Source organism: Theobroma cacao, chromosome 10, assembly GCF_000208745.1.
Source record: "Theobroma cacao cultivar B97-61/B2 chromosome 10, Criollo_cocoa_genome_V2, whole genome shotgun sequence".
Lineage (NCBI taxonomy): Eukaryota > Viridiplantae > Streptophyta > Magnoliopsida > Malvales > Malvaceae > Theobroma > Theobroma cacao.
In genome coordinates, this window is record NC_030859.1 from 21,039,482 (window position 1) to 21,053,582 (window position 14,101).

Below are 14,101 nucleotides of genomic sequence, written 5' to 3' on the forward strand. Positions count from 1 at the left end.
TGACACGGCACGCCCCATCTTATGGTGACACGCTGAGTGCATGTAGATTTCTGTGGTGACATGTTGACTTCTTGCTGTATTGTGGGGTGACACGACACGCCCCAATTATGGTGACACGCTGAGTGGAAGCAAATAGTTGATGTGACACGTTGACTTTTTACTGATTTCTGTTATGACACGCTAAGTTCTTACAGTATTGTGGGGTGACACGGCACTCCCCATTTTGTGGTGACATGTTGAGTGGAAGCAGATAGTTGGCGTGACATGCTAAGTGCATGTAGATTTCTGTGGTGACACGCTAACTTCTTGTTGTATTGTGGGGTGACACGACACACTCCAATTGTGGTGACACGTTGAGTGGAACCAGATACTTGGCATGACACGCTGACTTGTTCCAGTTTTCAATGGTGACACGCCATGCCCCAATTGTGTGACACACCAAGTGGTTGCAATATTAATTTAAAGGCACTGTGTTTGAATTGAGAAAGAAAAAGTAATGTATAAAATGTACAAATATTAAAATTAATCAAATTAATTGTATATACAAAAAATGTACAGACAAGGGTCGATATGTTCAGGGTTCGCTCTCACAACTATTGAAAAAAATTTCTAGAGAGTATTGGCGATGCATATTTGCAATTCTGCTTAACTTTAATCGATTTCGATTTTAAAATATCGTCAATGTACCCTATCATGAACATACCACAATTGACACTATCATCCTGCCGATGCACCTTAGCTTTTGTCAAATGAATGTTCAATGGCATCAGCGTCAAATCCCGTGTCTTTCGACGTGTTTTGTTGAAATAACCTGCTTGGTGGCAGATGATTGGCATAATTATCGTAAGGGGTGTCGTTTAAGCCACTCGCACTCCGTTATCCTTAGCATCCGAAGTTCTTACGGGGTCCACCACCTTGATCGTCCACCTCACCAAGTCGATCTTCGCTGCCACCTAATGCCCACCCACATTGCAAGGCACAAGGATGAAATCAACATCTTCCCATTTTTTCCCGTATGTCGACTTTTCACCCTCCACGTACGCCCGCAACTCATTTGGAATTTCCATAATCGACCGGGCATCTTCAGTTGGAAATGAGGTGTGTAGCATATGGATGGTGTCCTGTGAAGCATGTATACATTAGCTTACACTTAATGCAATCAAAAACTTAGTATTTTCAGAATTGAAAAATTTTCAAATAAACTTACGAAGAATGTCGTGTCAACCACGCATGCACGGGTAGTGTACAACTTCGACTTTGGCCTTATCATCCGCTTACAAAGTACGCTGAGGCAGCGTCTATATGTTCACTAGTCATTTCTTATTTGAGATCCTCTAATGTTATGAAAAAGTCAATCCATTGATCCCCTAAGATCCCGACATTACGCTTGCATATGTAACAGAATGAGTTTAAAAAGCCTTGGTGGATTAATGTTTCATTAAAAAACAATATTTGCAATGTTATTTCTGAGCTTACCTCGAGTATTTTTCTTTCTTGAAAGCTTCGTACGCTTCAACCGTTGTGCTCTTTACATCCCAACGGCTCACTGAGGGGTTGACGTATGGGCTTACCTTGTATTTGCTAGTCATTTTCACCCGTGCCCACTTAGTTAGGTCTGAAATTTTTACTGCACGATGATGGACATCAGATGACTCTAGTGATGACAACCGTGAGCCATTGGCTTCAGGAGTGTTATGAGGAAAATGGTCCCTTCCTGCTGTTGCCTCCACTAATGCAGTGGCCTAAGGAAGATCTTCTCCTTCGGCCATGACTGAGTGAAGGTCCCTTTCCCCTCCCTCAGATGCATCGATAACCGAATCGGCCTCAGGAACAGGGTCTCCCTCAACACCAGCAACGTCATCGTGAATGTGCACTCCAAGTTCATCATGATGCCCATCATCAGCATCATCGTGCTCCTCAACAACATCGTGAGATGAAATATCACCCTATATAATAAGATAAATGGGAAAATCCATTAGCTCATATAATACCACAAACCATAAACCGAGAACAAAAAATAGAACTACACCTATTAAACATAAACGACCAATATATGAGCAAAGATAGAATAACATACTTGTGATTTCAGGCCATCTAAAATCCGAGCAACAACACGGCCCTTAAACGTTAGCATCGCCAGAGTTAATGACCGAATTGAAGCCTTCAGCTCTGACATGTCTTTTTTATACCGGTGTATGATCCGTTGCAGCTGATGCTTCGTGACTACTCCGTCATTGACCCTTGTCAAATGGGTCAACTGCAATAACATATATTACTATGTTATTCCATAATCATATATGGAATTGTTGAACATTACCCATTAGAACTTTAATATCCTTACCGGTGGCTCGTTACCACTTTGCGATTGAGCAGGACTGATTGGTGGTTAAGGAGTTGTGGTCGCCTCCCTCAACTACAATAACAGAAATTAATGTGTTACTCGATAAACATATGTGGAAATATTGAACACACACTGTTACAACTGATTTTACCGACTGGTCATTAGCACTAATCGTATGAGGAGGACCTCTCAGTGGTTGAGGAGCTGTCGTCGCATGGTCCAACTGCAAACACAAATATGTTATTCGATAATCACATATGGAATTGTTGAACACAAACCGTTATAATCGTCCTTACCGGCTCCTTGTTAGCATTATGAGTCTAAGGAGGACCTATCTGCGGTTGTGGAGCTGTCGTCGCATAGTCCAACTGCAAATATAGATATGTTATTCGATAATCACATATGAAATTGTTGAACACAAACCTTTATAACCGTCTTTACCGGCTCTTCAATGCCATTGCCATGGTTGTCACCTTCTTCTATCAACTCAGGGATCGACAACTCATCGACGACAGCAGCAGCCGAGCGCCTCTACTTCATGAAACCAGTGGCTTTTTGTACTTCAAGTTTCCCCTCTTTTCCCTCGCACATAAACCCTAGTCCGCCCGATCCTCCATGTGCCTTATTGGCACATATTGGTGGCCCTCAAATAACGGGACATCAATGTCTACAAAATAATCCCGATTGGCCTCATCTGAGGTGGGCTCCAAGGTCTCCACTGCCCATAACTGCAAAATAGGGATTGTGATTAAATTTTAGGGAAAATTATTATACAAATTCACATCAGAAATTAGTAGTTGTTCACTCACCTACTGAGATGACTCCAACATCTTAACTGCTTTGTAGAAGTTTTTTGGCTTCTGGTTGCACTGCCATCTGCACATGTGTGGGTAGACGTCGTTCTGAGTAAAGGGACCAACTATCTTTCGCAAGGCCAGAATTGCCTCCATTGCCCAGAACTGCAAGTCAAATGTAACCATTATCAGACCGTAAATGATAAACGATTCCAACCATAAATTATTATGTCAAAAGGAAAATGAAAAATGTTACGTGACAGTACCTGTATCACCCACGTGAATCCGTAAATGTTGTACCGTAAACGATTCTTCTGCACATTCGAGGAAGGCACTTCGAACCCCTTCAAAAGGTAGTCCAAGGTCAGCCTCCAAATGTAGTGACCCCATAAGAAGACATTCCAAGCATCGATGTCCTCCACCAACGACAAGAGCCAAGGCGTCACCCGTCTACGGTAGTCTTGACCAAAAAAAATGTTATTCGCGATCAAGATGAGTGTCATCTTGGTCGCGTCTCCCAGTCGCTCAAAGTTACCTTCGCGAAACGTATCAAGCAAGGCCTGCAGCTTAACGTTCTGCTGCCCGTTCCAGTATCACGCACGAATTTTGTCCGCAATAACCTCGCATGGTCGTGTGAACACATCCGGCATTAGACCAAACTTTAGTCTAGTGATAAGGCAGAACTCCTACTTTGAGATGTGCGCCTTGCTTTTCTGAATGGCAAACCATAGCTCATGCTCCATTGAATATGTCATAGTGATTCGATGAATCATGATGTTATGCATGAGGCTAGGGAAGAAGTAGCCTTGCGGGTATACGTCCAGCGGCATTCTGAAGCATGTACGCTTCACTGCATCGTACTCCCCTTTCTCTTTAAGGGTCTTGTTGATGTAATGCAGTTGTGACCACTTACAGTGGGTGTTAGTAGTGACATTGAACGCCTACTTCTCCCTCGGCACAATAAGCAAATTGTCAAGATCCTCATACTACCTGAACTGTATCTGTAAAACATGGCACAAATGTACAAGTGAGTTAACCCATAATGTGGTAACACGCCATGCATATAACGTATAATGTGGTAACACGCCATGCATATAACGTAAAATGTTGTAACACGCAATGCATATAATGTAAAATGTGGTAACACGCTATGCATATAACGTAAAATTTCGTAACACGCCATACGTATCAAGTCAAATGTTGTAACACGACAACGCTTACACGTCAATCACTATAATTACTATGTCCTTACATGAACTGGCCTAAAATAACCATGGCGTGTGACACGCCAATCAGTGTAATTACTGACCTGTTACACGAACTGCCCTAAAATAACCAATGTCATGACACGTTAAAACCTCCAAAAAGCAGTTTACCCACTACATGCCATATCTATTGTAGTTCAAAACTTTGGTACGACCATAAAACCAGGAAAAAATAGTTTAAACATAACAATTGAAAAATATGGAAAAAACAAGAACACATCACACAAACCTAGCAAAAAACCATGATCAGAAGAAAGTTTTAAAAGTTTTATTTTCAAACTGACTGACATCTTCACTGATAACCGACATTGTTGTTGTGGTGTCGTTAAGCTTGCAAAGAAAAAAGTCGAACACTCTGGTATCTTTGGGAATGAGGAATGAGGAATGAACCTCCTCACACAAACGTTTGCGATTTTTGAAAAATATTTAATTACTGCTATAGTTGGCCAAGCTCAAGCTGGTCAAGCTCTTCCTACAGTTCCTCTAGCTACTCCTTCAATACCACCACCCCCAACTCTTGTCCCACCACCAGTGCTAGATGTTTCTGATTCTAATAAGCTTAAAGAGGCTAGGCAACATAGTTGTGTTTCTTTTATGGGTGAGTCGGACGCAACCGTGGCTAAAGAGGTAGTGCGAATGGCTTTAAGAGCTAAGAAGCTTGCGAATGAAAATAGGAGTCTGCGAACTGAGTTAGCAAAAAGGAGAAATCTGAGTGTATCTTCTAGTCAACCACCAAAAAAGGGCAAAGACTCCTCTATTTCAGGAAGTTCACGTAGATGCAGAAATTGTGGAAATTATCATGTTAGGCTGTGTAGGGGGCCTGTACGATGTTTTCGTTGTGATCAACCGGGTCACATTAGGAGAGATTGCCCACAGTTAGGACGGGCTACGGTAGCTACTCCATCTCCACCAGCTCATACGGATATGCAGAGGAGAGATTCCTCTAGATTGCAATCGAGACAGGGATGATTTTGACATACCACCAAGGGTAGATTAAATATGTTGAAATTAGTGCTCTAATAAAGTACATATGATAGAAAGCTAGTTTGTAAGTTGTAGTTTTCATGATCATGAAATATATAAAGATTATCAATATATGGACATACATTTGGAGTTGTAATTTACAAGTTTGAAGTATTTAAGATATGATTAAATGGAATTAGCATTAGTTAAGGTACGTAAATCTTTTAATTAATTTCTATGGAGTATGCGTGATAGTAGAATGGAGGAACATAGTGCAGTGATGCTATATGGTGAAATCACTATACAATATGGAAAGGGTATTTTCGAGTGGGATTTATTGACTGATGATAAGTGATGAGCAATTTGAGATACATGTAGCTATGAATAAATTTGGAGATTTTTGCTTAAGCAAACTTGTATTAAATGTTATGGTAAAGATATATGAATGTTAGTGGCAAAATAAATACGTTAAATCAATGTTTTGATCGCACACTTGTGATAGAAAGTTAGTCTTGCTAATTGTGGTATAGACTCAGAGGGAAGCCACACGATTGTGAATAATTGAGGTAGTAGCTTTAAAGGTGGAAGAGTTGCTAAGATAAAGTGAATTCAAACCGTTGCAACGCCACAGTACTGACTATCAAACGCTGTCACGTTAAGAACCCCTAATGGCTAGAAAGCAGAGCAAATTGAGAGTGGCATGAAGATGAAACACACGAGTTGAAGAATGGTCATTGGTTTTCATGCTAAGCTTTGTTGTTTGGAGTCTTAAGTGCATTGGGAGGTATTAAGATAAAGATGATGAGTGAAATTACAAAGTTTTTTTTTATTTTATTGCCTTATATATATTGGCATGTAAGAGAAAGAAAAGTTAGAGAATTTTTGAGATGGCTACATAAAAATAAATTAACATGTGGAGTGTTAAGATGAATAATATGATGACTGAAGTCAAATCTTAAGAAATAAAGAAGACAAGAGATTAAGTCTTGTTAAAGACTAAAAAGGAAGCGAGCGAAAGGTTAGATGAATGTATGAGATACTGATAAGAGATGTCAATACCAAGTGAGGAAAATGTAAATAAAGATTTCAATAATGATATAGCAAATGAGTTTATATAGAATATTGTTATGAGAATATACTGATCTTGTCTTGACCTTGTTGAAAGGAAAGGATTAGTAACAACACAAGTAAACTAGGTGACATGCTAGAAACCCATGGAGATAAATTGAAGCATGAGTAGTTGGGCATGCCTTTATGGAAATGATATACTTGGTGTATAAAAGAGTAAATAAGTGATTAAGTGTTTCAAGAATGTTTAAACGCCCTTGAGAAAGAATTATAAGTTATACATGATGAGCATAAGATGCGTGACTTTGAAACTTGCTAAGGAGCCAAATGGCTAAGTTACGGGTTAAATGATCATATGTTGTGAGACATAAATTTAAAATAAATATCCCTAAGGAAATACTCAAGAGAAGTTCTGCCATGGATCTTGTGAAAGCAAGCACTAAGTTATGTAGTTATAAAAAGGAAGCTATAAGCTGAGAGTGGTATAAGTATTAACATTAAAAAGTACTTGAGGAGAATTTAGTTTCAAGTCTTGTAATTTCAAGTACAATTTGTAAATTAGTTAAGGAAGAATGATGTTATATTCATATGAAAGAGTGGAATAAAGGATGATAGAAGTTAACCTTGATAATGAAGTCAGATAATGAAACTTTCTTAATATATTATGGGAATTGGAATTCGAAAATGCGTGAGGCATACATGATTCAAATGAATCTGAGTTTTAAGTGACAAATCAATATCGAAATGCAATAAGGATACAATATATAGGAGACATGAAGGATAATCGAGGAATAAGGATGACTTTTAGGAATTGTAGTATTGCATAAGATGCAATGATCAAGTCAAGATAAATTTTTGAGATACCAATGGGATTATAAAACATACACGCATAATAGATTATAATTCAATGGAGATGACATTGTGATGCAATGATATACAGTACAAGGAAACTTAAGCATATAATTGGAAACGATAAGAAGAGAATATAAGTATATAAATGATGAGGAACTATACACAGGCATGATGAGAATTTGTATGAATTATGAAGCTTATTCTATTGAATCTTGATTGTGGATGGGAATGAATTAAGAGAAATTAGTCTGAAGGCATTTGAAAACAGAGACTCGTATACATAATGAGGAATATAGACATTTGAATGTATATGTATATGTATGTGTGGAGTAGTGATGTACCCAACTAAATGAATAATGGTTTTAGTGGTTCAAGATTTGAACTCAATATATTTGATGAGTTGTATAGATAATGTAACGATTAAGAATCTTATCAGAAGACGATTTATGGTGACCTAAGGAATTTGGAGAATAGTTAAGGGAATATAATCTACAGTACGATTAAGCCATATGAGATGGATTAATAGGATTAAGAAGATTGAAATTTCCTAAATGCAAGGTAAACATTAAGTATGTGGAAATAATTAAAGCCATTAATTTTCCCTAACATTGAGGATATGTACAGGAATGTGTATGGCATGTTAATGATATTGTAAACTACACAATAGTGTATGAGGATGGGATGAATGAATGAAAGTTGAGAAATTTAATATGGAATGAAGTAATAAGATAGTGATTGGTATACCTAAATACGTATAAAATGCGACCGAAATCAGTATGATTGGGATGCAGTTATGGTTCAAATTTAATAAGGGTGACAAAGGTATACTTGGTGACTCGATATAAGAAATCATGATTATGAAAGGTACTGTTGATCTGGCTTCAAAGAATAATAATTGCCATAAATAAAGCATTTAATTGAACTGAAGGTGAACGAGGTAAATAAATTGAATATCCCTATAGAAGGAAAAAGGAATAGGATCATAGAAGGAGATTGATAATGCAACATCGACGTGAATTCGAGGACAAATTCTATTTAAGTGGGGGACATTGAAATGCCCCATACTTTGATATGGTGATAAATAAAGTTGGTCGAATGCGAATTAAGGCATAATAAGGAACTTTGGGAACCAAAGAGACAAGATAAAATTTCTAGAATAAAATAATATTTTATTAATAAAATAATATTAAAATATTAATATTTAGTCGGATGTCAAAATCAGTCATGAAGAAGGATCATATGGTTGATCCAAGTAGAAGAGAAGATGTCAAGCCTGACTCTATAAAATACTTGTCATGACATACATGTGATGGATAGCATGTTTGCATGCTAGAAGAGTCTCGAAAAATTTACAAAAGTCGGTATTGTACCTAGAGATACAACAAAGTTGATTTAAGCCTCGAACTAGATCAAATAGAGAATTTAAGATGAAATTAAGAATATTAAAGTCCAAGAATGGTTTAATTTGGTGATTTGGAGTTCAAGGATCAATTTGAAGTTAAACCGAAATTTTCACTATGTAGGGGTAAAATGGTCATTTTCCACTTAGAGACAAAATGAGAATTTTTATAAAAGATTTTTGGCCCCATTTGACTTATTGGAGTATGATTTGAGGTTAAGAAGTGAAAAAAATTCATTCTTGGTATTTTTCGGAGCATAGGGGTAAAATGGTAATTTTGCCACCCTAGGGGCAAAACAGTAATTTTTCACCACCAGGACATTTGTCCAGCACATGGTCTTCCCTTATCCTCATTTTTACCATTGACTAATTGTGTGGTGGAGATAAAAAAGATTAAAATTTTTTAAGTTTTAAAAATGGACCAATGGAAACATGCCACGTGTCAAGTATGAATATTTTATTATTTTCCATTAAAATCAGCCCATATTTATTCCATTTTCTCTTCATGTGGCCGGCCATGGTAAGACAAAGAGAGGAAAGGAAAAACAAGAAACCTAGGTGGGAAAATTAAAGGAAAATTAGTGGATTTCAAAGAATCAAGCAATCAAAGGTAAAATTTCTTGATTTTGACTTGTGATCTACCTTTCCCATGCATTTCTCCTTATTTTTCATGGTTAAATTTCATGTTTTCATGGTGAATTCATGGCTGCCCAAATGGACATGGAGAGAGAATGCAGTTAGATTGATTTGATTTTAAGTTATGTTAGTGTTTTTAGTTAGTTTAGCATATTTAGAAACAAAACAACAAGAAAAGAATTCATTTTCCCCCATTACCATTATTGGCCGAATTTTCTAGGGAGGATATTGTAGTTGAAATTGATGATATTTCATGATATTTGGGTGATCTTTGATGTTTGGTGAGGCTAGAAATTAAATGGGAAATTGTGGTGTAAAAATCTGAATTTTTACCTAATGTGTAGACATATGTGATTATTGATCCGAGACTGATAAATTGAATTATATTCACAGTCATTGATGTATTTTAAGTATAATTGGAGTGTAGAAAGTGAAAAAAATTGATTTGGAGTTAAATTGGAGGTTTTAGCCAATTACACCGAGAATAGTGTGAATTAGGTCGAATACCGTATTTAAACGGCTATTCGAACATTTTTGCATTCCATATCATGCATTAGTAGTCTAAATTAGTTTAATTTCAATTTAGTACTAATGTGGTGAATTTTTCAATTTTGTACTGTGTCAAAGTAGTGAGTCCTCCAATAAAGGCAAGAGAATTGTACCCGAGGACTAGTAATCTGAGTATTTCGAAAATCCCCACTCTAGACATTGTGAGTAACCTTACCATCATTTTAATTATCTAAAGTATGTTTTAATTGGTTTTGATGAAATTTTATGAAAATGAGTTTAAATGGTAAATCTTGAGTTTTACAAACAAAATGTGTCTACATAAAAAGATTTTATAAATTGTTTTAAAATTGAATGATGATTTTGAAAATAGAGTAATTGGAGACCACTAATATGTTGTAAATTTAAAATTAAATTGATGGCTTATGTTATTGTGTTGACATGTCTGGTTGGGCTGTGTTTATGAATTATATGAATTGTTTTATTTTACCCTTGCAGGCTGGGTAGTAATATATTAACCCTGTCATGTTGTCAAAATTTTATTGTATGGTGGATTTGACCTGCTGCAGTGGGCTAAGTTCTGTGGACTAGCCTATTAGAGGGGCACGGAATCCTATTATATTTTTACCTCGGTTGGAAAGGCGAGTAAGGTAACTCCCGAGGTATAACTTTTAGAGTTCACTTCACGCCAAACCATTACGTGAAGGGGAACTCAGCCAATGCCAAGGAACGGCTATGTTTTCAAAATAAAAATATGACTTTCTAATAGTCTTGGCGGACTCAGTTGGGATAGCCTTCAGCCAAGGTATCCCAGATAACTGAGTATGATAATAATTTTTGGCATGAGCCAAGCTTTTTAAGAAATTCATAAGCCATATCGATTATTCGACTTAAATAAATTGATTTCATTTTGTTGAAATAAGTTGAAAGATGATAAATTACGATTTGATGAAATGTTTTAATAGTCTCCTTTTACTCGCCTTTAGATATTTTAAATGATATTTGTTTACTCATTGAGATTTTATAATCTCACCACCCTCATTTCCACCCATTACAGGATCAGAATAGATTGTAAATAACTGATATCGGCGAGGACTACAGTTGGACTTGCCACATCCAAAAATTGTAGGTTCATTTTTTTTATATTTTTAGTCATTTGTGGGCCTACGTGTCACTGTAAATTAAATTTTATACTTTGGTTATCTGTATTACTATATGTAGGAATTTATTTTGCTTTTACGCTGTAAAAATTATTTATGCAGTGTTCTTAAAATATTATTTTATGAGAAAATTGAATATTTTATTTAATATTTTTATTTTATTCTAACAGTCATAATTCCATTTTAAACGAATGTTTTAGACATCCAAAATTATTTTTGAATATGAAATATGTGTTTTCCACTTACATACTATATTTTTAACTGATTTTGAGATTTTTGGGATAAATGACCAAAATACCCCTATGAGACGAAAATTATTATTTTATTTGTTTAAGTTGGAAACAATCACCCATAGGGGAAATGAGAAGCTGATATTAAAGCCTTGCGGGGTTTAAGTTGACATTCCGGGTAATAAATGTCGATCGGGACGTCGCGACAGTTGTCACGGGCTCGATGGGAGTTTCGGGTCGTGACAAATCAGTTTCCTCGTTATTTGCCCCTTTTTTTTTCCTTTTTCAAACCATGTTGTGTCACCCATCAATTGCCATGCTGTGTCACACACTCTAAACCCTACCGTGTCACGGATCTCCATGGAGTCTGACAAACTCTGAACACTGACGTGTCACAGATTCCCTCCATGACGTGTCACAAACTCTGAACTCTGGCGTGTCGTAGATTACCTCCATGGCGTGTCACGAACTCTGAACACTGGCGTGTCATAGATTCCCTCCATGGCGTGTCAAGAACTTTGAAGACTGGCGTGTCACAAATTCCCTCCATAGCGTGTCACCAACTCTGAATGCTGGCGTGTCACACATTCTCACCATGGCGTGTCACAAACTCTAAACCCTACCATGTCACAGCCGTGTCACACATTCCCAACATGCAGTTTCACAAACTCTAAACCATGCCCTACCACAACTGTCTCACATATGGCCTGTTGTAGAAAGACCATTCTGTGCTTTGGATTCACATCTTTCTCCTTTCGATTCACCACCATATCAGGGAATTCTGGTTTCATATCATTTTCCAAGCTTTCGATTCATCACGATCGGTTCCTCGTTCGGTTTAATATTACTCTTCTCCTATTATCTGAATGTCATGTCCAAAATCTCTGAAAAACCATCTCACACAACATTATTTTGTTTTACACCAGCTTTGCGAAAAAAAAAACAAAATTAGATGTTCGCAAATTCTTTGCATATTTATTTGCCCATTTTCAACCTGTTTGAGAGTTCACCTCAACGAAGATAGCTCATTAAGGGCATTTTTGTCCCAAAATCTCTTATTGTGGCTAAAAACAGTTAAAATTATCTAGAAGCTTATTTACAAAAACATGTTATTTTTAAGGGCTAAAAAAAAATTTCCCCATATGTTAATATTGTAAATGCATCTGTTCATTGAAAAAGAACATATTGAAAGAAAATGTGGAAATGAAAACTTGCCAATAAGGCACACAAGTAGACAGACCCTTTATGGTAATAGGCAAAACACCTCTATGAGGATTTAATGAACAACTAGGAAAAAACGAACCCTAAAATTTATAGGACTATGGAACATGAGAAACTATATTGACTTGCATGCCCAGTGGTTTTAGCCTTGTTAGTTAAAATTTTATTACGCAAATATACATATTGAATAGATAGTATATAAGCAAGCAAATAATTGACCTAAAATTTCACTAAGTACTAAAATTAGAACAATTTAGTTTTATTTAAATAATTAAAATCTAAATTCTAATTAAACTAAAAATTACTTAACTAAAACTAATTTAATTAAAAATTAAAGCAATAAGATAATTGGGTAAACAGCAAATTGAACAAGCCTAGGATTACAATATCCCTCACACTTTATCTAAATCTTACCTCTCTTCCTTAACTTATTTCAATGAGTCGAATCGCTAACCTGGAGTCCTCAATTATTTATAAGGGTATCTCGACTCATCTTATAAAAATATCTATTTTAACCAAAACATTATATCTCTATGTGAATTGAAATTAAAACAAACTCATTAAGTTCAGGCTCTAATCTAGCTACATATGGCTTATAGATATATTCCTATCCTCTAAGCAAATCAATTAATATGATTATATGTTATCCCAATTTTAATATACATTAAACTCTCTTTCCCTAGTTTGTTTAGGTTCCTAAATCAATTTAATTGGTGAATAGGCAATTAAAAGTATTAAGAACAAATTCGAATAAACAATTCAAATCCCATTAAAGATAAGAAAGAAAGAGATTAAAAGCTTCAATTACATGTGAGTTCAATTGCACTCCTAGAAAAACAAATTTAGATCATAATATCTAATAAAAATTTTATCCAAAGAAATTTAGCTATTAATTCAAGTCAAAGGAATTAAGAAAAACACAAAAGCAAAGAGAGAAAACTAATAATTGGAGCTTTGTGATTTTGATTCTTCCTCCAATTCTCTTATTTTCTTGCTTTGATGTTGGCTTCAAATCTCCATAATAGTTGCTTGCTACCTACCCCCAAAAATCTTTTAAAAAATTCCCTTAAATAGGTTCCAAATAACGTAATTCCTAAAATCTCGTTAATTTTTTATTTTTAGAAAATCGCCCAATGCTGCAGCATTACTTCTTCAGCGCTGCAGAGCTGAGCTCTCGGGAAAATGCATGGTGAGCTTCCTTTCACCAGCATTGCAGCCTTGGTTTCCTAGTGCTACAACACTCTATCAAATTTGAAAGAGATTTTCACCTTGATCTGCTCTGAACTGGGGAAACTAATAAACCTGAAAGTTTTAGCCCTATCTCTCAAATTTCCAATGGATTAAGAATCACATCAACTGGACTTCTGGATTGAAAGATATGCTCTAAATACCATAACATGTTCAGTCCATGAATATTGCTGCAGTGCTTCTATTTAGACAAATATTTTGACCACAATCCAATCAGAACTCGGAAAAGTGGTAAACCTAAAAGTTGTAGCCCTTCTTCTTAACGTTCTAGTGGTCTAAGAAACATTTCATTTTAGGTTCTGTAGAGAGAGATATGGTCAAAATACAACAATATATATGAATGAAACTATCACCATATTTGCACGAATTTTCAATAAGAGAGGCAAGTGTCTTTCCCTTCTCTCATGGAGGGAAAGT